This window comes from Rhinolophus sinicus, chromosome 5, assembly GCF_057876585.1.
Source record: "Rhinolophus sinicus isolate RSI-liver-muscle chromosome 5, RSI-T2T, whole genome shotgun sequence".
NCBI lineage: Eukaryota > Metazoa > Chordata > Mammalia > Chiroptera > Rhinolophidae > Rhinolophus > Rhinolophus sinicus.
Genome location: NC_142505.1, coordinates 58,575,937 through 58,599,934, shown reverse-complemented (window position 1 = coordinate 58,599,934; position 23,998 = coordinate 58,575,937). Strand labels below are relative to the sequence as shown.

The following is a 23,998-nucleotide window of genomic DNA, read 5'->3' as shown; positions in this document are numbered from 1 at the left end:
TCTCTTTTTTGAACAACAACATGCCTTCTGATTGGTCTGCCTGCACCCACAGTGGCCTCGCTACATGTACTCTTTTCTCCACCCTGCAGCTAGAGCGACTTTCCCTTCCCTCCAAAATATAAGCAGGGTCACGTCATCTTTGTGCTTGGACTCCCCCTCAGTGATTTTTCGTTCTCTGTAGGACAGAATGAGAAGTCCATCCCCTGGCCCACCAGGTGCTGTATAATGCTGGGCAGTGGTTCTCAGAATGCAGCCGCATCACCCAGTGTGTTTTGAAATGTAAAGCCTTGGCCCCACCCCAGATCTAACATGTCAGTAACTGGGGATGAGATCCAGCAGATTGTGTTTTAACAAGTCCTCCATATGATTCTGATGTCTACACTCAAGTTTGAAAATCACTGCTCTAGAACCTACCTTTCTGGCTACATCTTTCCTGCTCTTCCATTCTCACCTCTCATAACTTTGTTTAACTCCCTTGGATAGCACCATGTGTCTTTCTACCACAGGGCCTTGGCACACCTCTTCCCTCTTTCTTGAAAGCTTCTCCCTCTCATTTTTAATTTTCTTCTACTCTTCCTTCAGGTCTTAGCTCAAGAAATCTGACCAGGACTAATTCCTCCTAATACTATATACTGCTCCTTCCTAGCACTCAGTTATGTTTGTCTCTTATTTGTATGGTTGCTGGTTAACCTCTGTCTCTCCCACTAGGTTGTAAACTCCAAAAGCATTGGTACTGTATGTGTTTTTGCTTATTGTCTATGGTGTCTAGTACTAGGATAGAGCCTGTGCTCAGGTGTTTGTTCACTGAATGAATGAATGAATGAATGAATGAATGAAGAAATCAACAAACTTTTCCATACAGTATCTGAATACTGTTTGAGAACATCTGAATACTGTTTGAGAACACACACAGACTGGATTTCTCATGTTTAGCTCCCAGTCCTCTCATTTCATAAAATGGGGACACCTACCTCAATAGGCTATCGAGACAATTAAGTGAGGTAATACATGGACAAAACATAACACAGGTCCAGGCAGACAAGTCCAGTTCATCATCATTATTGACCATCATTATTTTTACGACTCCACTGTTATCATTATTCCAGTTTCCAAAATCTCCCGCAATCATCATGATTGAGAGTGGTTAAAACTGAATGGTGTCATTCTTGGCACAAATGTACATTTTTAAATTATTAGATGAAAACGAATGCCTGTGCAATGTCTCAATTTTTTCCTCAAGAATTAATTTATCGTTCAATATTTTTTCTCCAGGAAATTCTTATTAGCCTTGTCATTGGTTTCTCATGCCATTCATTTATTTACTCAGCAAATAATTAGGGAGCACCTAGGTGTACTGTGCTAGGTTGCAGGGATTTAACAGTGACCAAGATGGGTGTGGCCCTCATACAGTTGACAGTCTGGTGGGGAAAAAGAAATGTTCCGCCCCAATGCTATGAATTCTAAGGAGAAGTACCAGGTACTGTGCGTGTGTGCGAGAACCGAGGCCCGCTGAAATAGGGAGGGCCTCTTCCACCCCCAGGCCCACCTTTGGCTATTAGGTAGGAGCGTCCTGTGCACAAAGCAAACCAACTACCTGGTGGCATGTGATATGAACCAGATAGGTCAAGTCCAAGTTTTATTTTTTTATTTTTTTCCCAATCTATTTCAAACTGGTCTCTGTATGTGGTAATTCTGTGTTGTTCTTGAAAACAAGGTTTCCATGAAAATCAGCTAAAAGGGGAACAAAAGGAAAAGGCCAGCTGGGATGTTCTCATTGTTAACATATTTCCCAGGTGCTGCATATGTAGATTTAGTGGTTGAGAACTATTCCTTTTTAGGCCCTCTGCCTGATTTTCCTTTGGCTGGTTCTGATTTCTTTACCACCTTGAACACCTGGGGCCAAGTCTCCTTTTCATAGCAAGTTTGAAAGCAATCTTTTCTTTTTCTCTTTACTCAGTATGGTCCAGGTCTTATCTTCGAACAGCATCAAATATTCATTGCCAATTGACAAAGCTAGGGTTGGAGAAGCCAGAGTTTTGAAAACCGGGTCTTGCCTTACCATTGGTGATCCATGAGCCTTTCAGCAAGACTGACTCTAAATCATCCAGGCTCAATTAGCGTATTTCAAAGAAATCCCCAGGTGTTGTTTGACCTTCAAACATATGGACTGCTGGAGTCAATGAAAGTCTCGCCAGTTCCCATAATGCCTAGGAAACTGGATGGGGTAATTCTTTTTCATATTCTCTGAGTTTCGTGGAGGGATTATTAGGTTTCGGCTAAGTGAGTTATTTACTTAAACAATATGTCAGTGGTGGCCTGCAATTGCCTTTGCCGAGGGAACAGCCAGGTGCGACCTGTCACTAACCACCATTAAAATAGCAAGCGGTATGAAGAAGAATTGGGCCACATAGAGAGTGGGGCATGAGCGTCACAAGGGGGAGAAGCAGCCTTAGGTTACAGCTAGAAGAGGTAATAATGTTAGATTTCTGGCGATTAACATCTTTATAACACAAGACAGTGCTGAGATTCTTCCTGGGTTTCTGCAGTGCAGGGGGTGACTCCTATGTGGTTGGACTCAGAGTGCTGCCCTACTTGATATCTTAAGATTTTCTTGGGTTTCATTTCGGAGGCCACTCTATGCACAATAGCCTGAGCTTAGTTTGCATCCTAAAGAGTTTCCAAGAACTGGGGCAATGTTGAAGATAATTGTCCTGTGATTAAGAGGGTTTTTTTTTTTTTGGTTTTTTTTTGAGCTAAAAAGACCTGGTATCAAGTCATGACCCACCTAGCTTGCTAATTGTGTGACATCAAGCATGTTACTTAACTTCTCTGAGCCCCCATTTTCTGAGGTATAAAATGGAGCTGATAATTCTTTTAGCCTTTCACAAAGTATGTTTTAAAGGTATTCTAATATGCATCCAACCAAAAAGGGATTTAATGGTCAAATACATTTAGAAAACCCTTTTAGACGCTTTTTCTCTATCTTGGATTTGATAATGCATATTGTCAAATTAAAGTCCTTGAGAAGTTCTGAAGGAAATAAACCTGTTTAACTTTCTTTGATCTAAAGTGTCAAAAGACATTTGAGTTCATGGACTTTTTTTTTGTAGAAAATGGGAGCAATGTTTTATGAAATGCAAATGACCTCATAGGATTGTTGCAGGAGTTGATTAAGAATTTAAGATGAATGCATCCCGTGGTGTGGGGGCAGAGCCCCAGAAAGCAGTTTCCAGGCTCTCGGCCTCACATAGACAGGTGCTGGCTCAGGTAGTAAATGGCCAACTGTGATTGCGTGGCCATCAGCTGTGGCTAGTTGGCCGTCAGCTGTAACCAGTGAGCCATTGGCCACTAATATAACTGCTGTGGCTATGCTAGCAGAGAGACAAAAAGAATGGGGGCTAGCAAGAAGATGGCGGCTGGGCTGGCAAGTGTGGATGGCGGTTTGCGGACAGTGTGGATCCAGCTTCCAGTGAGAGTATAGTGCTGCCAGAGAGAATATAGTGGTATAACTCCCCTACTTATGGCTCTGTGGGTGTTCCTTTTTGGCCTCACCATGTCCTGCATCCTTGTGTGGGGAGCGGGAGCAGAGACCCCACCGGACGCCCTGCACGACAAATGGCGCAGCGAGCAGGGTATGGTGCCGGCCAAAGCTCTCCAAAGGACGGTGGAGCAGTCTGTGTGTATGAACACTCAGTCTGAGGAAGACCAGGAGCAGCAGCTGCTGGAGAGCTGGACCCCCGTGGAGGGGTGGGAGGACATGGACGGTTCTCCCACCAGCACAGGAAAAGCCATGCAGCTGCTGGAGAGATGGAGCCCCGTGGAGAGGTGGAAAGATGTGGACGGTTCCCCAACCAGCACAGGCCGGAGGGAGCGAAGGTCGTTGCAGCCCTGTGGGCCGGGGAAGATCCTGCTCAGGCAGCCCGGATGCGGGACTTGTCCCAGGAGGAAAGGCTTGCTGAGTCCTCCATGGGAGATGAGGGTGAGGTCAAGGTCATCCCTCACCCCCAGGACAGCCCTGGTGAATGACTATGGACTATGGGGAATTGCCTTCCATCCCTAATTTAATGGACCGCTTGACTGTTTGTTTGGGAACTGTTGTTAGTGGAACTGGGGGATATTTGCTTTTGTCTCTTGACTGGCCGCCATTGAGAATAGTAAGCACCTTGATTGTGAGTCGCTGTTGTTCCAGCAGGGTACCCTGAGAGGCCCAGAGAGAGTGGCAGTGCCCTGAGAGCCCTGGCTGTGTCCAGGAAGTCTGGCTGTGCCCTGAAGATGCCCTGGCTGTGCCCAGGAAGTCGGGCTGTTCCCAGAGAGAGTGGCAGTGCCCTGAGAGCCCTGGCTGAGTCCAGGAAGTCTGGCTGTGCCCTGAAGATGCCCTGGCTGTGCCCAGGAAGTCGGGCTGTTCCCAGAGAGAGTGGCAGTGCCCTGAGAAATCCTAGCTGTGCCCGGGGAAACTAGTGGTACCCTAAGAAGTCCAGGAAGTCTGGCCGTGCCCAGAAGTACTGGTGGTGCCCTGAGAAACCCTGGCTGTGTCTGGGGAGACAGGTGGTACCCTAAGAAGTCCAGGAAGTCTGGCCGTGCCCAGAAGCACTGGTGGTGCCCTGAGAAACCCTGGCTGTGTCCGGGAAGACAGGTGGTACCCTAAGAAGTCCAGGAAGTCTGGCCGTGCCCAGAAGTACTGATGGTGCCCTGAGAAACCCTGGCTGTGCCCAGAGAGCCTAGTTGTGTCCAGGATATTGCATTCACCTCCAGGCTCCTCGCACAGGTCCCCTCGCGGAAGACGCTTGTCGCGTAGATTGTGATGCGAAAACCTGTAGGGGTGGAGTGTGGGGGCAGAGCCCCAGAAAGCAGTTTCCAGGCTCTCGGCCTCACATAGACAGGTGCTGGCTCAGGTAGTAAATGGCCAACTGTGATTGCATGGCCATCAGCTGTGGCTAGTTGGCCGTCAGCTGTAACCAGTGAGCCATTGGCCACTAATATAACTGCTGTGGCTATGCTAGCAGAGAGACAAAAAGAATGGGGGCTAGCAAGAAGATGGCGGCTGGGCTGGCAAGTGTGGATGGCGGTTTGCGGACAGTGTGGATCCAGCTTTCAGTGAGAGTATAGTGCCGCCAGAGAGAATATAGTGGTATAACTCCCCTACTTATGGCTCCGTGGGTGTTCCTTTTTGGCCTCACCATATCCTGCGTTCTTGTGTGGGGAGAGGGAGCAGAGACCCCGCAGGCCGCCCTGCATGACACGTGGTGACTGGCCCAGAGAAAGTACTCAATAGTGTTATCACTGTATGATTATTATTAATAAGGGGTTTTAATCTCCAAAACATAAAACTCTAAATTTGATATACCTGGTTTCTGACCACAGGCACTTTTTCAGTGTTTGCCAGTTGAAAATTGGTGGATTCCTGCTGCTGGTAATGGCTAATGGCTATGACTGATTGTCGACCATGTGTCAGTGCACACATTAGGTGCTTTAACCAACCCATCGCTGTATCTAATGGTCAAAATTACTCAACACGGTAGTTATTCTTCTTCTGTGGATGTCAAAATTGAGGCTCAAAGATGACATGTGACCTGCCCAGGGTTGAGTAGGTACTCAACTGTGGAGCTGGGAGTTTAGCTTCGATTTGTGTGGCCTAAAGCCCTTTATTACTCTCAGTTGGAGTCTACAAATCCTTAGGGGTCTGAAAGCATCAGTGGTCTGGGGGAAGTTTGCAGTAAGTCTAATGGAAATCAAATGCTTTACCAACATGAGGCATTGCAGGACTAACTACGTTGGGAAGGTCATGTTCCAGCCACCCCAAAAACCTGCCCTTTATGGAGCTCACCTTGTTCTCTCACCTCAAAGCCTTGAAAATAATTCTCCGATAATCAAGAGTGCACTTGTTGTTCCCTTGGCCCAAAGCATTCTTCGTGCCTTCCTTGGCTCTCTCTCATTTATCCTTCAGTCCTTTAACTTGTCTGTCTCCCCATTAAACTGTGAGCAGGGACCAAGTCCTGGTCAGCATTGGGTCACTGGCATGTAACACATCATATTCTATAGATATTCATTGCTGAATGAATGATGCCAATTCAAAACCTATGACTTTTTATGCAATAGAGTAATAAGGTGGGAAAATAAGTTTATTATTTAATATGTGCCATCTGTTTGATGTACGAGAGTCTCAAAACGGTTTCTTGGAGTTTGGGGCAACAAAAAAGATGAAAATCCCCATGTAGAACAATGTGTGCTACTAAACAGTAAGGAAGGCTTTGTACCACAGTAGAGGTTATTGAAAGTGGCAGCCTATTTTTAGCTGAGTCTTGAGCATGTCTACAGAACAATGCACAGCTTTGCAGGTTCAGAACCTCACTTTGTAACAGATCCCTGTGTTAAGGGGCGGGTGGTGTTTGTGTTTCAGCTCAAGGAAACCAATTCACTGGAATACCACTCCGTTATCATGGTTACTGTATATGGCATGCCTTCCTTTACCAACCTGTATCCTAGGAATATGTAGGGATGCAGTCTCAGAGAGCAGTTTCCAGGCTCTCGACCTCACATGGAAAGGTGCTGGCTCGGGTAGTAGATGGCCATCAGCTGTAACCAGTTAGCCGTTAGCCACTGATATAACTGCTGTGGCTATACAAGCACAGATTGCGGCTAGCAAGGGCGGTTAGCAAGTGGATTGTGGATTGCAGATCGTGTTGATCCTACTTCCTGTGTCTTGCCTGGCTGCCAGTGAGACTGGGGTGCAGGAAGACTCCTTGTTGGGGTACTGGCAGATGTTAGCTTTTGTGTCTCGACCAGCCGCCATCGAGAATATAGTGGTATGACTCCCCTGTCTGTGATTCTGTTGTTGTTCCCTTTTGGCCTCACCATGTCCTGAGTTCTTGTGCGGGGAGCAGGAACTGAGACCCTGCATTACAGCATATTACACCTGTTAACTCTCATTTTTGTGGTATGCCTCCAAGGTACTGGTTATTATTCCCATTACAAATGAGGAACCATAAACACCAAGAAGTTTTGCAACTTGCCAAGACACACAGCTAGGAAGTAGTAGAGCATGGACTTAAATCCAGTTCTGTTGGTCTCTGAAATCCATCTTGCCCCACCCGGCCACCTTGTCATCTAAGATGAGAGCTTTTATTTTGTTTTCCTCTTCTCCAGGGGCATTCCACTAATTGGTAGTGGATACTGATGATTAAGTTTCCTCTGGAAACTAACCTTTGCAGCGAAAGGATGCAGAGTGACCTTAAACTAAAACTCATGGCAAGTGTTGCTGTAAAGCTCTGTACACCTGGCGCTCCCCTGCTGTCGTGTCATTTTCGTCTGTGCCAACAACATCTTAGTGATGATACCAGGAATAGTGCTTAACATCAGAACACCTGTTTTCTTGGTTAATTCGGAGTCCCCACTTAGCTTTCGAAATCCAATTCTTCTTATGTTCTGTTTCTTTCATTGTTTGAGAGTACCTGGTGTTAGGTGTGTTCTAATTTGATATTAATTATGGTTTTATATGCAGGCAGTCACCCTGGTTTAAGAGACTGACTGATTGTCTCAAAGGTTGATGGATTATTTCCTGCAAAGATTTCCACAGATGCATTATTTGATGCATTTTATTTTCATCTTACCTACTTCAGGAATATCTGAAAGGAAGGGAGGAGGTGGGAAATTGATATCCTTGAGTACGTTCTCAAGGAGTGGCATATTTTTAATTGTATATTATGGTAATATATTCACAAGGTAGTTGTTTTGGTTAAAATGTTCAAATGTTGAGGAAACAACACTAAAGCAAAGAGCGAATGTGTTCCATACATGGTTGGAATACCAACGATCAGGTGATGGGTAACTAGGAAAGATAACCCAACTCTCATCACTGCGATGTTTACTTCTCACCCACAAATGCCATAGGCATCCTTCCCCCTACGTTAGCCCCTTAATGTTGGAACCCAGTGGTGCTGCCCCTGTGGTTGCTCCCATTAGAGGAACTAACGGGTGTCAAGTACGTGGCGCAGGGTAGGCCTCACAGCACAAGATCAGTAAGGGGATGCTATTTACTCAGTTCATTTCAATTCCATGATGTGATCAATTCTAACTTGACTTCTACATTCTAAAGATAAAATTAGACACTTGGGGCTCTTTTTGACTAGTTGTACAGGGGCCAATTCCAGAGAGAGTGGGCAACTCCAGGCCTCTTTTCTATTTAAATGAGGGACTTATCCTTCTATCACAGGGTTTCTAGAACGTTTGGTCTGAGGACCAGTGCATGAGTTTTATTTGGGACACTTTATTTCTTAATGTTCCCACCTCATACCTACAATACCCATATTTCAGAGGATGAGCCATGGGTTTCTGTGATTTTAACAAGTTCCTCAGATGGTTCTTCTCAGCAAAATTTTAGCTTTAAAATGACCATCTGTAAGAAGAGAGGATTCAGAGGAGGAAGGAGCTGGGAGAGGCCTGGGAGATCAGATGGTCAGTTTCCATCATTTGTCAAAGGAGGAAACAGGCATAGTGAAGTGCCAAAGTTGCTGACAGCTCAAGGAAGACCTGAATGTAGATTTTTCAGATCTCTTCCAGATTCCTAGGACAAAACTCCATTGCTACACAGGAGTTGACATTCCCTTTTCTGCCAGGAAACATATTCGTTTTATACAGCTACATTTTATAAAGAAGAAATGGTAACTTACATGAGTTAGGTGTCCCTGGCAGTGCCACCCACTTTTAGTCTCAAACAGTAACATTTTAGTTAGCGTACTCAAAATTCCTTTGTGATTCCTCATTGTCTTGAGAGTGGGGTTCAAATGTCTCACAAACCCATATCAGTGATGCAAACCATCTTTCATCCCTCCTCTCTCCTCCACCTCCTTTGCACTGGACTCTCCAGATGTTCTCAACTATTTTCAGTTCACCAAACGAGCCATAGTCTTCCTTCTGGAGGGTTCGCACATGCTGTTCTCTCTACATTATTTTTTCTCTCTACATTATTTTTTCTCTTTGTCTCCCAGGTGTCAGATGTCAGGTTATGTCCTCCCTTCCCTGGGAACGTTTCTCTGACCTTCCAAGTGTGGATAAGAGACACTTCCAGGTGCCTATCTGGCGCCCTGTACAGCCCTTTTAAAAATAAATTGATATTGTACTGCAGTTGTTTCAGCGATTTCCTCATCTATATTTTAAGCTCAAAAGGACAGGAATTACGTTTTGTGTTGTAGCACACCTAGTGCATAGTGCCTGGTACAAAGGAGGCATGCTAAATAAATGGTGGGATGGTTTTCCAGTTCACATCCCAGAATGTTCAAGTCGATAATGATCTGCCTGGAATAGATGGTACCGTCAGTAAAAGGCAGAAGGGGAGCTGGGTCAGGGCAAGCTGGGATCAGGTATGAAAGACTTGGTTTTGACTTGAACATGCTGACCTGGACCTGGTCAGTAATGATTCACTGATGGGGGTGTGTGAGGGAGAGTCCCATGGCGGCAGCGAGAAGCATGGGTGAGAGTGAGAGGAGGCTAGAAACCCCACGAGGATTATGATGTGGCTGCAATAGTTCCAATTCAAGGCAGCGAGGGTCAGGAGCAGGCTCGAAGCTATATGAACGAGGAGAAATAAATAAATACCAAAACTGTCGGCATGAAAGAATCAGGAGTGCTTGATAAGGGGACAGAGTCAAAGGTCCTTCCTAGGGTGATCTTTCTGCTTTCACTGGTTCATTCATTCATTAATTTAATCAACATTGATGTATGAGGTACTGTGGCTACAACAGTGAATTAAGTAGATATATTCCTTGCTCTCCTGTAAGTGAAGGTGACAGATAAGTAAACCAAAGAAGGGGTGACCGATATATCCAGCAGGCAATGAACTTCATGAATGAAATGAAATAATTCATGTAAAGCACTTGGCACAGTGCTTAGTATATACTAAGAGCTCAACAAATACTATCAAGCCCCTATCCCTCACCAATAGCCTAATGAAAATTAAAAATTTTCTTTTATGTTTCATAACCATTACATTAACCATGATAATGGCTGCCGTATATTACATTCCTATTACATACCAAATTCTATGTTCTGGCTGTGCACATATTAACTTCTCTTTACAAGCACTAGTTGTGATTGTCCTTTTTCAGATAAGGAATCAGAAGCTAAAAGAAGTTAACCAATTTCCCCCAATTCCCAGAGCTATTGAGCAGACAACCCTAGGTGTTTTCTGCTCTCAACTCCCAAGTTCCATTCTCTTTCCATTGTCACAGTGTAGTTATTACCAAGCAGTGTTAAGGCAGTCTGCTTTGAGGTGACTCTGGCAAGCTCTGTAGAGTTATCTATCTATTCAAGCAACTGGAATAACTAGCAAGAGGCAAAGAGCAAATGGAAGTAAATACCTATAGCTCAGTCACCTCCGTCCAGGTATGCAACTGTGTGGAACTCCCATGCCTTACAACAAACATCTTTGAATGGGAGGACATTTGAACAGTCATTTTGAGACAATTTCAAGAAAGTGTTCATTCATTTCTGTATTTTTAGAATTCTTAGACTATAGAGAAAGCACCTACAGTATTGTTCACCTCAAATTTTGGGTGTTCACAGTGTTAGGATAAAGAGTATAAACTTTGCAGATCTGGTTGAAGTTTTCCTTGGCCACCGACTAGTCTGTGAAATTCAACAGGTCACCTAATGCACTCTAAGCCACATTCTCATAAAATATAAATGATAAGAAAGAGGAGGATCATAATAGCTCCTACCTTATTAGGTATATTTGGGATGAAAGTAGTAAAAGTAAGTAAAGTCTGTTTTTAACTGGTGGCAATTTTGCCACCCTTGGGGATATTTAGCAATGTCTGCAGACATTTTCAGTTGTTACAACTGGAGGCATGTGACTGGCATCTAGGGAGTAGTGGCTGCGGGTGATCTGAAACGTCCTACAATGCACAGCCCCATCGGCAAAGAATTATCCAGCCCGAAGTGTTAATAGTGCCAAGATTAGGAAATGTTGGTGTATATATACTAGTGTCTGCTGTGTAGCAATACAAAAAGAAAAAAATCCTAAAATCATCTAGGAATATGAAACATTTGGAAAATCCCTTTGGAAGCCCTGAGATGAATGACACGCAGATGAAAATACATCTGGGGTATTGACTAAATATTTCACTTTTCATAAAATATTTTGAACTCATGTAATAGATATTTACATTCATCTATTTGAGGTATAGTTCTTTGTCAATTGTTTAAAAGTTTCACAAAGCTGAATTTGCATTTGATTGAGGGCTCTGTTTTTTTCATTTCAGGAGTAGCTTACCCTACAACATAACTTTGGAAAGGGAGGTTTATTTGTTTTTATGTATTTTTTTGTAACTTAAAAGCATCTTGAATTATTAAGCCAGTGATTTTCCAGGCCTGCAAATGTTTTCAGCATGTTGCCCTAAACTAAGCTTCCCTGAGTCAGCACATAGTATTGCATCGTGGAAGACCTCAGTCAGTCAGAATCATTTCCTTAAGATGTTGGTATTTTTCTTCAGGGTTGTGATATTTGGGGTGCTCATTCCGACAAAAGAGAGCCTGTGTTTCTCCCAAACCCACCTTCAAGGTCAAGGTGGGAATTGTCAGGGCATAGGGGTATGCACCACAATTTCAGAATAAAGAGAGTAAACACAAGAAACTCAAGTGTTCAATTAATATTTTCCCCTGATGCTGGACTCTTGTTTATTTCTCACCAGGAGCCAAACCATAAAGGTAAATCCTTCAACCCACATTTTATGAGAGACAATAAGAGAGTACTATGAGTTACAACGAAAAAATTCTTCTTCTGCTTTGAAGCCAAATGCTTTTACAAAAGGCAGGGGGGGAAAAAAAACCTGAGTCAAATTGACGAAAACCAGTCAAAATATGGCCTTGTTGTGGCTCACACAGCCATGCTGGCTGGTCCCAAAACACAGAAGGCGTCTTCAGCCATGGCTCTCAATGCTGATTAAACTAGATTTCTGTGTCAACTGCTTGAAAGCTGCAGACCCACACCACACACTTCCTGACTATATTATTGAACATTATCAGACCTGTTTTGTTCATTACCAAGAAGCTGAAAAGGGACCGTCAAAAAAGGCTGAGAGGCTTTCTAGAGCCAGTTCAGGCTGACTTTTAAACAAATGTCCTCAATGCTCATGAATACATCATGTAGGAGCTCAGACCTTGGGGAAGGCATTCTTCATAATCATTCCAAGGAAATCTCCACGGAAAGCCACTCACCGCTAGACGATGGATAGCCTCCCACCTAACTCTGTTCACTTAGCACTCAGAGCATATGGTTTGCTCTTAAGGAGCAAATGTGTTCATTCTTAATTTTTATTTTAAATAGTACTTACTGATACAGAGGCCAAAGAAAGAAATTTTTCCCTCTTTATGTCAAGAAATCTGAATTCTGCATGATGAAATCATGAGATTATACCTTGCAAGGACTAAAAAGGACATAGCTCATCATCCAACTCAATTTTACAGACAGGCTTCTATGATCCACAAGCTAATTATGCTGGAACAGGGAATAAGAGAGCATCAGCAGAGGTCTTTGCACTATAATACCTATGGCAGCCAAGGTCTTACTATTGTCAACTCTTCTCTTTGTTGTTTTCATCTAAGACCAGAATGCCTAGGCCTATGTCTCCTGATATTCCTAACATTCAGTTATAACCCCTACCTCCTTTCCCGCCCCCCATCTGACTTTGAAGAACCTGAATTCATTTCCACTTTGATGAGTGGTAATTATTTACCTGTCAGCTCCCAGCTGGACTATATCACCAAAGCTGAGTCACGTAGCTTTGCTTGCAGTGACTGCTTCCGGACAATTAAATTGGAGAAGCACCTGTGTAAATACGTAATATTTGCTGATAAGAAAATGATTAGGCAACAGAACCAGAGCTGAGCTGGTAAAAATAGTGAATATTCCCCTCTAGAGGCTTTTCACACATGCCTTTAAGCATCTTCCATCTCGAGAACAAGGTCAGGCTATTTTTCCATCCCTCCTATACATGTTTGAAAACTATAGCTAATCTGATATCACCAGATTTATTTATTTATTTTTATTTATTTATTTATTTATTTATTTATTTATTTTTCAGATTTATTTTCAGACATTCAAATTTTCAGGTCCTCATCTCGTGTAAGTTGAAAAAGAAGAGATTAAAATAGGGTGAGAGACTAACAACCAGTGATTTTTTCCATTCCAAAGTCCAGATGTCTACCTCAGTAAATGAGCTGACAATTGAAACTCATCTTGGACAATAATATCTGTTCTTATTTGTATTAGGGCTTCTGTGATGGCATTCAAACCTTAGGACAGTAGAAAGAGTGAGCACTTTTGTCCTCAGATAGACCAGGAGATGAATCTCAACATTACCTCCTAGGAGCTGTGTGACCTTTAACACATTCGAGACTCAGGTTCCAAATCTGTAAAGAGGACATAATTCTTAACCTTCCATGCCATGCCATGTGTAAAGTGCCGATCTCAGTGCCTGCTTAGCAAACATCCACTATGCCCCACGACATAAAAATAGACCACAAAATCCATCATCTTTGACCAGCTCACCATTTAGTAAGCCACAAACTGTTGGTGATTCTTTAAAGTTGCTTTCTGATGGTGATCAGTTTTTAGCAATAAGACGTACCAACAAGAAAATGATTCTAAAATTTCCTTCTTGTATTTCTAAAGGTACTCTGTCCTGCTTTTGGAATTTGTTCCTTCTTTAACACAAATTCATGTAGACTCTAAGAGACATCTTTTCAGTTCTACAATTGAACATAGAAAGATATTGACCCTTCCTGACCATCAGTTGGTTAGGTTTTTGCTGTTTCAACCTGGCTGTTATTTTTAGCTGAAGGATGTCCACAAGTGGTGTTTCATGGACCCACTCCTGTTGTGTTCCTTGTGCATTTAAGTACATGGTTCTGAACAGAGTCCAAACCCATTTTGTCTCTTCCTAAGCTCTGTGATCTTAATTATTCCTTGTGCTTCACTTTCTTCAATAGCAAAATGGAGATGATGCTAACTAATGCTTAGAAATATTCAGAGAATTCAGTGAGTTACATGTAGAGGACTTAGTACAGTGCCTTGAACAGAGAAAAAAGGTGTAGTTGTGGTTGCCGTTATTACTGGGACAATTGTAGGCAGCCAACAATGGAGTTGGCCTCATGGAAAGAGCTAGTGCGCATCACAGAGCATTCAAACCCTCAATCTTCCCAAGTCAAGAAGGTCACTGTTAAAAATTTTATCCTCTTTCATAAAAGTCATTCTTAATTTCATTTCAATCCAATGTTTTATTTGTGTTTTCAGAATAAGACAAAGAAAAGTGAGAAAGCCTTCTATGGAATGTTACTCAGTTATTCATAGAGTCAGGTCCAATTATCTTTGGACCTTGACTATCAAATGAAATAGTTACTGTTTTTTCAAAATCCACAGGACATTATTCACTTGCCTTTGAGTTGATATACATATAAAGGTAGGTAAGGGGAGAAACAGCAAAATGTTGTAAATCATCAAGGTTTATTTTAACATCACTTTTTAAAGAAGTATCTGGAAACAGGAATATGGAATGTTTGAGAATATAGCATATCTCATTTACTGCACTAAGTATTGAACTTAACTCAAAATTACCCAATTATTTTGTCAGTTTGACAGCATTCTATTTTTGTTGAGCCCTTTGCTTGTTTGTAGAGATGTTTTATACTGTGAAAAGTGAGCATCCTAAACTGTGCACCCCCAAAATTTTTTGAAGCCAAAAGATATACTTAAGTGTGACAGCAGAGATAGTATAGAATTGTAGGAGGCAGTGAAGGAGTTTCAAACGCAAAATTAAAGGCAAGAAGGATCACTACTTGGAGTGCATCCTCTCCCTTCATAATCCATTAAGCAAACTGATCAGTGTTGAATGAAAAGATGTGGTGGGATGATTTGCTTTGCGATAGAAAAATCACTTTGAATTACTAAGCTTCCTACACATCTTGAAAGTAAATTTACTCTGAAATTCCCATTAGATACCATTGAATTCACTGAGCAATATGGCCTCTTTGTTTTGTTTAACAGTATACATTCCCAAGGGTGTTGGCAGCTCATTGTGTTGGAATTGAGCTCTAATGTGCTGCTTCCCTGAGGTCTTATCACTTATCTTGTCTGTTGATTAACTCTGTGCATCGATATACCATGATCCAATTGAGTAGGCTATTTGATAAGCATTTCAACAAAAACACCATAAAACCTAAGCAAAGAAATGGATAGTGCACTGATAAATAGACGTGCATGCATTGCATTTTAAAAATATATTTTCCCATTCTGCACTTTCAAAGCCATAGTTTAAATACCTAAAAGTCCTTTCCATGAATCTATCAATGTATAATTCTCTAAATTTGCTATACTTTTAATAAACATTGGTTCAATTTTTCTAGGAAGTTGAAGAAATCCTTCTCATGCCACATTTTTGGTCACTTATTTATAATTAATCTTAATTTTTTTTTCATCTTGTTTAAATATTCTGCCAGCACCTCTTTCACTTGACTTCTTGGTCAGTTCCCACTGAAATTTCTGTAGCTGCACACTCTCAAGCAGCTATTGATTCTTTGTCTCCTTGCTAAAGGTTACTAACTTCATCAACAGCAATGCTATAAATTACATCTGTTAAGATTCTCTTATTGTTGCTAGCTGACAATATACTTTTGTTTTCTGGCTGTTGAACATTCTTGACATTCATTTTGTCCATCTCTCTACAAAGACTACTGGGCTGAATTATTCCTGGATACTATTACCCAGTTGACACACTTTCAGCATCTGGATCATGAGCTGAAACCAAAAATCTGATGTTTTTGGCAACCAAATCCACAGCCTGTATTATCTTTGGTCCAAACAGGCTTTCAGATGATGAAAAGCATGGTGAGTGTTACTTCAAGCTTCTTCCCATTTCCCTTCACCAATGCATGGCATTCAGGAGCAAAGACTTGGGATAACACCCATAATGTGCTATGTTTAGAAGAAGAAAAAAAGCAGAATTTTTAAAGATCTGCGTGAGGAATAATTAACCGAAGAAAAATGAAAAATGAAAAGCTTAATGTAAGCATTATGGCATGAATATGAGCCAGAAGATTATAGATCTGTAGGTCTCATTTGGTATACCACAAACCTTTTATAGGTGAACCACCAAATTGGGAACAGTCTGTGATGTTTTCTTTTTGTACAGCTGAAGGTATTTATAGACATGACAACAGCTATCGCTTAATATGTCAGTCTGTGTTGTTCATACAACATGATGGGGGCAGGGGCTGATACTTACCAGGAGTAGGAAAGGATAGACACAGAGTGACCTAAATCTGATACAAAAGAAATATCAAAAAGATAGATGATACAAAAGGTGTATAGGTGGAAACCTACAGTAACTGTCCTATGAGTGTGTAAATATGCATATGTTATCAAATTTATTGAAGTATAATTTACATGCAAGAAAATGTATTCATTTTAAATGTACAGTTCTATGAGCTTTTATATGTGCATAAATACATGTAACCATCATAGAAGTCAAGACAGAAAATTTTCAGCACACTAAAATATTCCCTTCTTCCCCTGTGCAGACAACCTCCCAACCCAACCCCAGCTGCCATTACGTTTCTATCTGTACAGATTAGGTTTACCTGTTTTAGATCTACAGACAAATGGAATCATGTGGTATCTAGTCTTCCATGTTTGGCTGCTTTAGCTCAGCCAAATGTTCTTGAGATTCATTCATATTGTGTGCGTCAACAAATATTCATATACAAATATACAAGCAGTCTGTGTAGATATATGTTTTTCATTTTTCTTCGGTTCATACCTAAGAGATGAATTGATGGGTTATATGGTGAGTTTATCTTTATAAGAAACACCAAACTGTATTCTAAGATATTTATGCCATTTCATACTCCCATCACCAATGTGTGACATTTGCAGATCTACATCCTTCTAAGCCTTGGTAATATCAGTCTTTTCATCTCAACCTTCTTAGTGGGTGTAGAGTGATACCTTATTTTGGTTTAAAATTACATTGCTATGGTGCCTATGATGTGGAGTATCTTTTTGTTTTTATTAGTCAGTCATTTTTTTCTTTTGTGAAGTATGTTAAAATCTTTTGCTCATTTTAAAAAGTGGCTTGTCTTTTTACTGTAGAGTTGTAAGAGTTCCTTTATATTCTTGGATACAATTTTATGTTAAGATCTATATTGTGAATATTTTCTTTCAATTTTTGATGTGACATCTTTTTTTTTTAAAATGGCATCTTTTAAGTAGCAAAAGAATTTACTTTGGAGAAAGTCCAATTTATCAGTTTTTTAAAGTGGTTAGTACTTTTTGTGTTTTAAGCAATCTTTGTCTATACAAAGTCACAAAGTTTTGTTGTTTTGATTTTTACACTCAGTTCTATGATATGCTTCTAGTTTATTTTTGTATGTGGTAAGAGGTAGGGTTCAAAGTTAATATTTTTCAATACAGACATCTGATTGTTACAGCACCAAATTTTGAAAAGATTTCCCCCACTGTGTTCTATTCAAGCTCGCTGACCTTTTCTTCTGCAGCCTCAAACTGCTATTACAACCATTTTGTGAATTTTTAACTTCAGATATTATATTTTTCTGTTTTAGAAGTTTCATTGGTTATTTTTAAAAGTTTTCATTTCTCTTACTGTGTTCATTTTAAAAAATAAATAACTAAACTACTTATAATAGCTGTTTTAAAGTCTTTGTCTGCTAACACCATCATCTCTTTTACTTCTGGATCTATTTCTGTTTTCTAATTTTTCTCCTGGTTATAGAGAAAAAGTTTTTTCCATAATCATTGGCATGTCTAGTAATTTCTGATTGGATGCTTGGCTTAGTTGATGTTACATTGTTGAATATATGGATTTTATTATATTCCTTTAGGGAGTGTTGCTCTTTGATCTGGCAAGCAGTAAAATTTTGTATTGATCAATTTAATCATTTTGAGACTTAAGGAAGACACAGAGTAGTCTTTATCCTGGTCACGGTTTTGCTTCACTCCTGAGACATGGACATTCTGGGGTCTCTACTGAATGCTGCATAGGTTCAGCGATGTGTCTTCACTCTGGCTGGCTGGAACCTTATTTAATGTAGCCTTTCCCAATGTGAGATTTGGTAATCCTTTCATTTATAGTTCTTCAATTACTGTTCTTTCCCCAGTAGTTGTTCTTTGCCTTGTGGAGTCTTACCCTGTACAGCTTACTATCAGCCAAAGACAGCATATTTTTTGAACTCTTGTTTTTTCCTACATGTCTTCTTCCTTTCTAGTATTCTGCCCTATAAATTCCAGTCACTTCAGTGTCCTCAGTCTTTGATCTCTGTCTCCTCTACTCAGCAAGGCCCATGTTCTACTTGGGTTTCCATTCCCTGACTGGCAGTCTGGAAGGTACAATTAGTCGTAGTCCCCCCTTATCCATGGTTTAGCACCTGCGTTTTCAGTTACCTGCGGTCAACTACGGTCCAAAAATATTAAATAGGAAATTCCAGAAATAAACAATTCCAGAAATAAATAAGTTTAAATTTCATGCCATTCTGAGTAACATGATGGAATCTTGCATTGTTCTGCTCTGTCCGCCCGGGACATGAATCATCCATTTGTCCAGTTTATCCATGATGTATACGTTACCTGCCCATTAGTCACTTAGTAGCCATCTCAGTTATCAGATTAACTGTTGCAGTATGGCAGTGCTTGTGTTCAACTAGCCTTATTTTACTTAATAAAGGCTCCAAAGCCATCCACATAACTTTTGTTAGGTTGGTGCACAAGTTATTGCAGTTTTTGCAATTATTTTCAACCTTTTAAACCACAATTACTTGTGCACCAACCTAATATTACAGTATATTATTATAATTGTTTTGTTAGTCATTGTTGCTCATCTCTTACTGTGCCTAGTTTATAAACTTTATCATAGGTATGTATGTATAAGAGAAGCATGTTATATATAAGGTCTGGTACTATCCACAGTTTCAGGCATCCACTGGGGGTTTAGGAATGTACCCCCTTCAGATAAGGGGGATGATTGTCTCTCCAGGCAAAAAAGTCTGGGCTATTATCGCCTCATTTGTCTCTTTTCTCTCAGTGATCATAGCCTTGTGCTGCCTATTGTCCACTGTCTGAAATCAATGATTTCATGTTTTGTTTTGTTTTCAGTTTTATAATTGTTTATGGTGGGTGGTCTCTTCAATGACAGTTTGTCCATCATGGCCAGAAGCAGAACAAGTGTTATTTATTTATTTATTTATTTATTTTATTTTATTTTATTTTATTTTTAAATTTATTGGGGTGACAATTGTTCATAAAATTACATAGATTTCAGGTGTACAATTCTGTATTACATCATCTATAAATCCCATTGTGTTTTCACCACCCAGAGTCAATTCTCCTTCCATCACCATATATTTGATCCTGTTATTTTTTTAAAAGTACAACTCAGGCAGTTACTGTACCACAAACAGGGATGGAGTGCTAACCGGTCCCAGCCAAATGTTATGATGACTTCATGTGATTTATTCCCTTTGAGAGTACTAGTCAAAAGTAGGCTTTAAGGTAGATGCCTTAAGCACTGATGGAGATGACTGTTTCCCAAACAGCAGTTGCTAGTGTGCCACCTTTGTGATTTTTGCTGTGGACCACTTGCATTCTATGTTATGTAAAATATTTTCTTTAAGTTGACTCATTTGTAACTTAAATTTATTCGAAAAGTAACCACTACAGCATTATCATAAATCAAGTTGAGAAACTAATTGTATTTTTCTAACACATATTAAAATAAGCAAATAACTCTTTAAAAATAAACAAAATGTCACTTCTTAAATTATATAAATCTCTAACCACTATGCTGTATACCTGAAATTAATATAAAATAATATTGAATGAATGTCAAAATAAATAAAGTGAAAAAATTATCCAAAGAATAAAAATAAAATAGAAAACAAGATGTATCTTTGGACTACTGAAGGCATCTTGTATCCCATCAGGGGTACTTTTGTACACCTAGTCATGCTGGAATAGATCACAGAGGCATTGCATGAAGATGTGACATAGGTGATGGAGATTTTTTTTAAATGACCATTTTTTTCATATGATTTTGTATGGTTTCTGAGAACCATACAATTTTACAACAAGGATGAGCTTAGAGAATGTCTAATCCAACCCCCTCATTTTACATATGAGGAAACAGTCTTACAGATGGAATGGTTGCTTTCCAAGGCCTCATAGCTCGTTAATTAATTCAACAGATAGTTATCAATGAGCTCTGAACAAAATAGAGAAGCCCTCTTGGAGCTTACATTCTACTGAGAAATAGAACTCCTTTTTGTTTTGGTTCTGTGTCCAATAGCATATTACTTAATGACCTCTTCACAACAAAAGACAGCACCTATGCCCATCTTGTCCCTCAACATCTTTAGAAATAAGGGTTTACTCTAAATCGACCCAGTTTAATAATTATTTCAGTCTAGCTCACCTGTAACATCCCATCTCTCAGGATGACACTTCCTACTTCCTAATGGGGCTACTTTTGATGCTTTTAGCTTTAGCCATAAAAGGGTAAACAAATCTCCCCTTTTTTGTGAGAAAATGCCCGTTACCCATTATAATTATGTAATTTGGAATTCTTTAGGATCTAGTCAGCCTCTGGTCGCAACATGCATTAAAGCTTGTAGACAGGGTCTTTTGGTTTCTTATCTCATCTGGCTTCATGATCTTGTTCCTGCCCTATTTTCAGTTCTCTTGCTATATCACTCTCCCAAGGTGTTTGTGCTGTTTATCTGTATCAGTTTCTATATCTCAGCTCTGTCTCTTTTCAGACCTGGAAACTCTTACCCAAGCAAGCCCCTTCTGGTGTGAGGAAACGAAGACTATATTGTGACATTCCGATCTTGAAAGCTACCTCTGCTCCTGACAGTTTCGATGCTTTTTACAGGCACAGCCACCCCCAGAAAGGCAGAAAGGGTAGGATGGAAGAGCTCATCAGGGATGAGTTTGGGCACACGGTGGACTCTCCTTTTGTCTTTACATCAGTGGAACTAATGAAAGCTTGTATGAACTCATGGAATTTTCAGCCTTTGAAATTCCCAGACGTCTTCAAGTTGTCTTTGAAGAATGCTTATTTTACAATATGTGTTTTTCCTCAGAAAAGGAGAAAAGCAGAATGGGTCTTATTAGAAGGTTAGCTGAGACTTGAGCATAACTCCCTTTATTATGGACTTGCTATGTCCCAGGCATTGTGTTACGCACTTAACATGCTTTTTCACTTTGTCCTTCATAGCAAACCAGTGTGATATTACAAATGCGGATATAGACAAAGAATTTTGGAGTGCTCACTTAGCTTCCCCAACATCAAACAGCTAATATGCGTTTAAGTCAAATTCAGTTCCATTTGATGCCAGTGAAACTCATTAATATCAGTATTAGGTAAAAATCACGAACACAAAAATATGTATAAAACATTAAGCATAGGATTTGTCCTTATATATTCATGTTATAACCAAGCCAACGGAGGTAGAGTGTATGGAATTTGCCTTAAAATTACTAAGTAAATTAATTCATGGTCTGAATTGGAACCCTAATGTTTTGAATTTTATTCCAAGGTTTTTCCACCACAGTATCGTAATTCCAAGAGAAAATTGTTCATCTCTGTATTAGCTTGAGTTATATTGTTAAAACCTAGTGTATGAGCAGTCATGATACAGAGAATTTTAAGGACAGAGTTAAAACATTGGCATTATAAAATTGTTTAATTCCATTAAATTGAAATATTTATTCAAATATTTATTGTATGTCCTTTTATTGATTACATTGTGCCCTTTTGATACCTGGACATCCTAAATAAAGTCTATTCTGTTACCAGACCAAAACAAAAGAGAAAATTCCCTTTAAATGGAAGGAAATTGTCTTGGTTCACCTAGGTTAACTATCTCATCCAAATAATGTATAGATGTGTAACAGGTGAGAATGCAATAGGAAATGTCTCTTTCCTCCAAATGTTCTGTTAAGATGTGCCATTTGAAAGAGAAAAAAAATAGTTTAATCGGAACCACATAATCACCGAAAACAATCTTGTTTCTGTCGCCATCACTGCAAATGCAATTATGGCCAATTCTCATGAGTCTGTGCTAATGGGAAGAGGGTGTAACATGGATGGTTGACAGGCTCAGATAATCCAAATAACTGATTTTCAGCATTTCCCCCACTAAACCTATTTACCAGAGTTGCTAGCAAGTAATGGAAATTGCTGGTTCTAGTTTCCTTCCTTTCCTCCCCACACCCAGTGCCCCCAACCCCAGTCACCCTTTAATGGAGATGTCAGTGAGCAATGAAATGGCCAAAGAGCTGTGGGAGGAATAAAAGAGAAGGAAAGTCGATCAATCCTTGAAAAAAATAGGAACTATTTTAATGTGATGCTTTTGAAATAGAAGGTCTTGCTCCTCATAGAATATTCTTTTGATTGATATCCCTATCACACATATCACCACATCTCAAATACAATATTGTCAAAGTCCTATTATGTAAGTAAAATATCAATTCATTTTGTTTGTTTAAAAATGTTAAACGTTACAGATAGGGTTGAGGTTTTCTTTGGCCTTTACCCTCAGTCTCAAATCTGCCTCCTTTTCTCAAAAGGAACACAACAATCCTGTTTATTGTTACAAAAAATTTCTGGTTTTTCATCTATTCAGTTTTTTTCTGTGTATTAATATAGAAATTTAGTCAGAGAAAATAAGCATGTCCTTTTGTTTTACAGTAGTAATAGACTATTTTGCTTGGCTATGTAGCAGAGATTAATGCACTGCCCAAATCCCTCTTCAGTGAAGGACTCATTGCCTCAGGGGAATGTTGTCACCACACAGCCTTCAGCTTTGGCCCCTTCCTTTCTAGTTCTACAGAGGCACCTCAGACCTCAGCTTTGCCCCTTTCAGAGGCAGCCAACATCCAATAACTGATTTAATTCCATTGGATACCAATACAAAGTTCTTATGCAAGCTCACCGCAAGATTATAAATGTCTTGCTATATAGGCCCAAGTTGGGACAACTCAGAATAACCTTACTGGATTCAGAGATCTCTAATGAGGTGACAGAGCTGCTGTCGGGCTTGCATCACAGCTCAACTTCTCCCCCTGCCCAATCCTGCTTCCTCAGATGTTAATAGCAAGAATATCCCTTAACAAGTATGTATCCTACACAGTAAACTCCATCTCATAGTGTGCTTTCTAAGGAACCCATCCAGTGACATGTCACTTACTTTTCTCATTCAATGCTATGTTCTGGAAGTCTCATTTACTGGTAAACATAGATCTACCTTATTCTTTGAATATTCTTGTACTATTTGTGTCAGAAGCTAGGTAATTGTTCATTACAGCCCTGGTTCCCTTTTTTCCTGAACCAGTATCTAGAAAACATCGTGAATTAGTTATAGCTAGGTTACTAAGTTTTGTCCAATGGATTGTGGGAAGAAATGATATATGATATTTCCAGACCTCATGAAGTCTTCCATGCCTTTTCTTGACCCTCATGTGTTAGCTAGATGCAAAGGATTTAGCAGAAGATTCCAAGGTCTTCCAGGGTGGCAGAGTCACAGGATGAAAGAAGACCAGGTGACTGATTCATCCCATGGGCTGTCCACGAACCCTGCATCAAATTATTAATCTGTTGAAATATTTATTCAGGTTTATTTTTATAGGAGTTAGCTTCTCTTACTTAAACATGAAAAAAACGTTTTGTTGTTTCTGGTTTCAAACCACACTGTTCTGAATATTTTGTACGTGTCTTCTTGGGTGCAAGAGTCTCACTCGTGTTAAAGACAGAGAAGTGAATGGCTGCGAGGTATTGAGATGCACAAGCTTTAAATTCCATAAATATTTTTGTACCATTTCCCAATATGGTTATACGAATTTCTGTTCCCACTAGCTGTGTATGGGAATACCTCTTTCGCATATCTTTCAAATAGGGTATTTTAAGGGAAACTCTTCATTTGGGGATAAAAAAAATAT

General features: G+C 40.1%; 1 long non-coding RNA gene across 5 annotated transcripts in view; it reads right to left on the bottom strand.

Annotated features, from left to right (window-relative positions):
• The window catches only part of LOC109461181 (uncharacterized), a 363,848-nt gene that overhangs the window by 5,673 nt on the left and 334,177 nt on the right, over positions 1-23,998 (bottom strand). For 4 of the 5 annotated variants that reach the window (XR_016021313.1, XR_016021311.1, XR_016021314.1 and 1 more), the window contains one exon: positions 12,729-16,808. This is a non-coding gene — a long non-coding RNA (uncharacterized LOC109461181). Of the gene's footprint in view, positions 1-12,728; positions 16,809-18,889; positions 23,637-23,998 lie in introns of those variants that run through there. The other variant, XR_016021312.1, reaches the window with a different exon arrangement.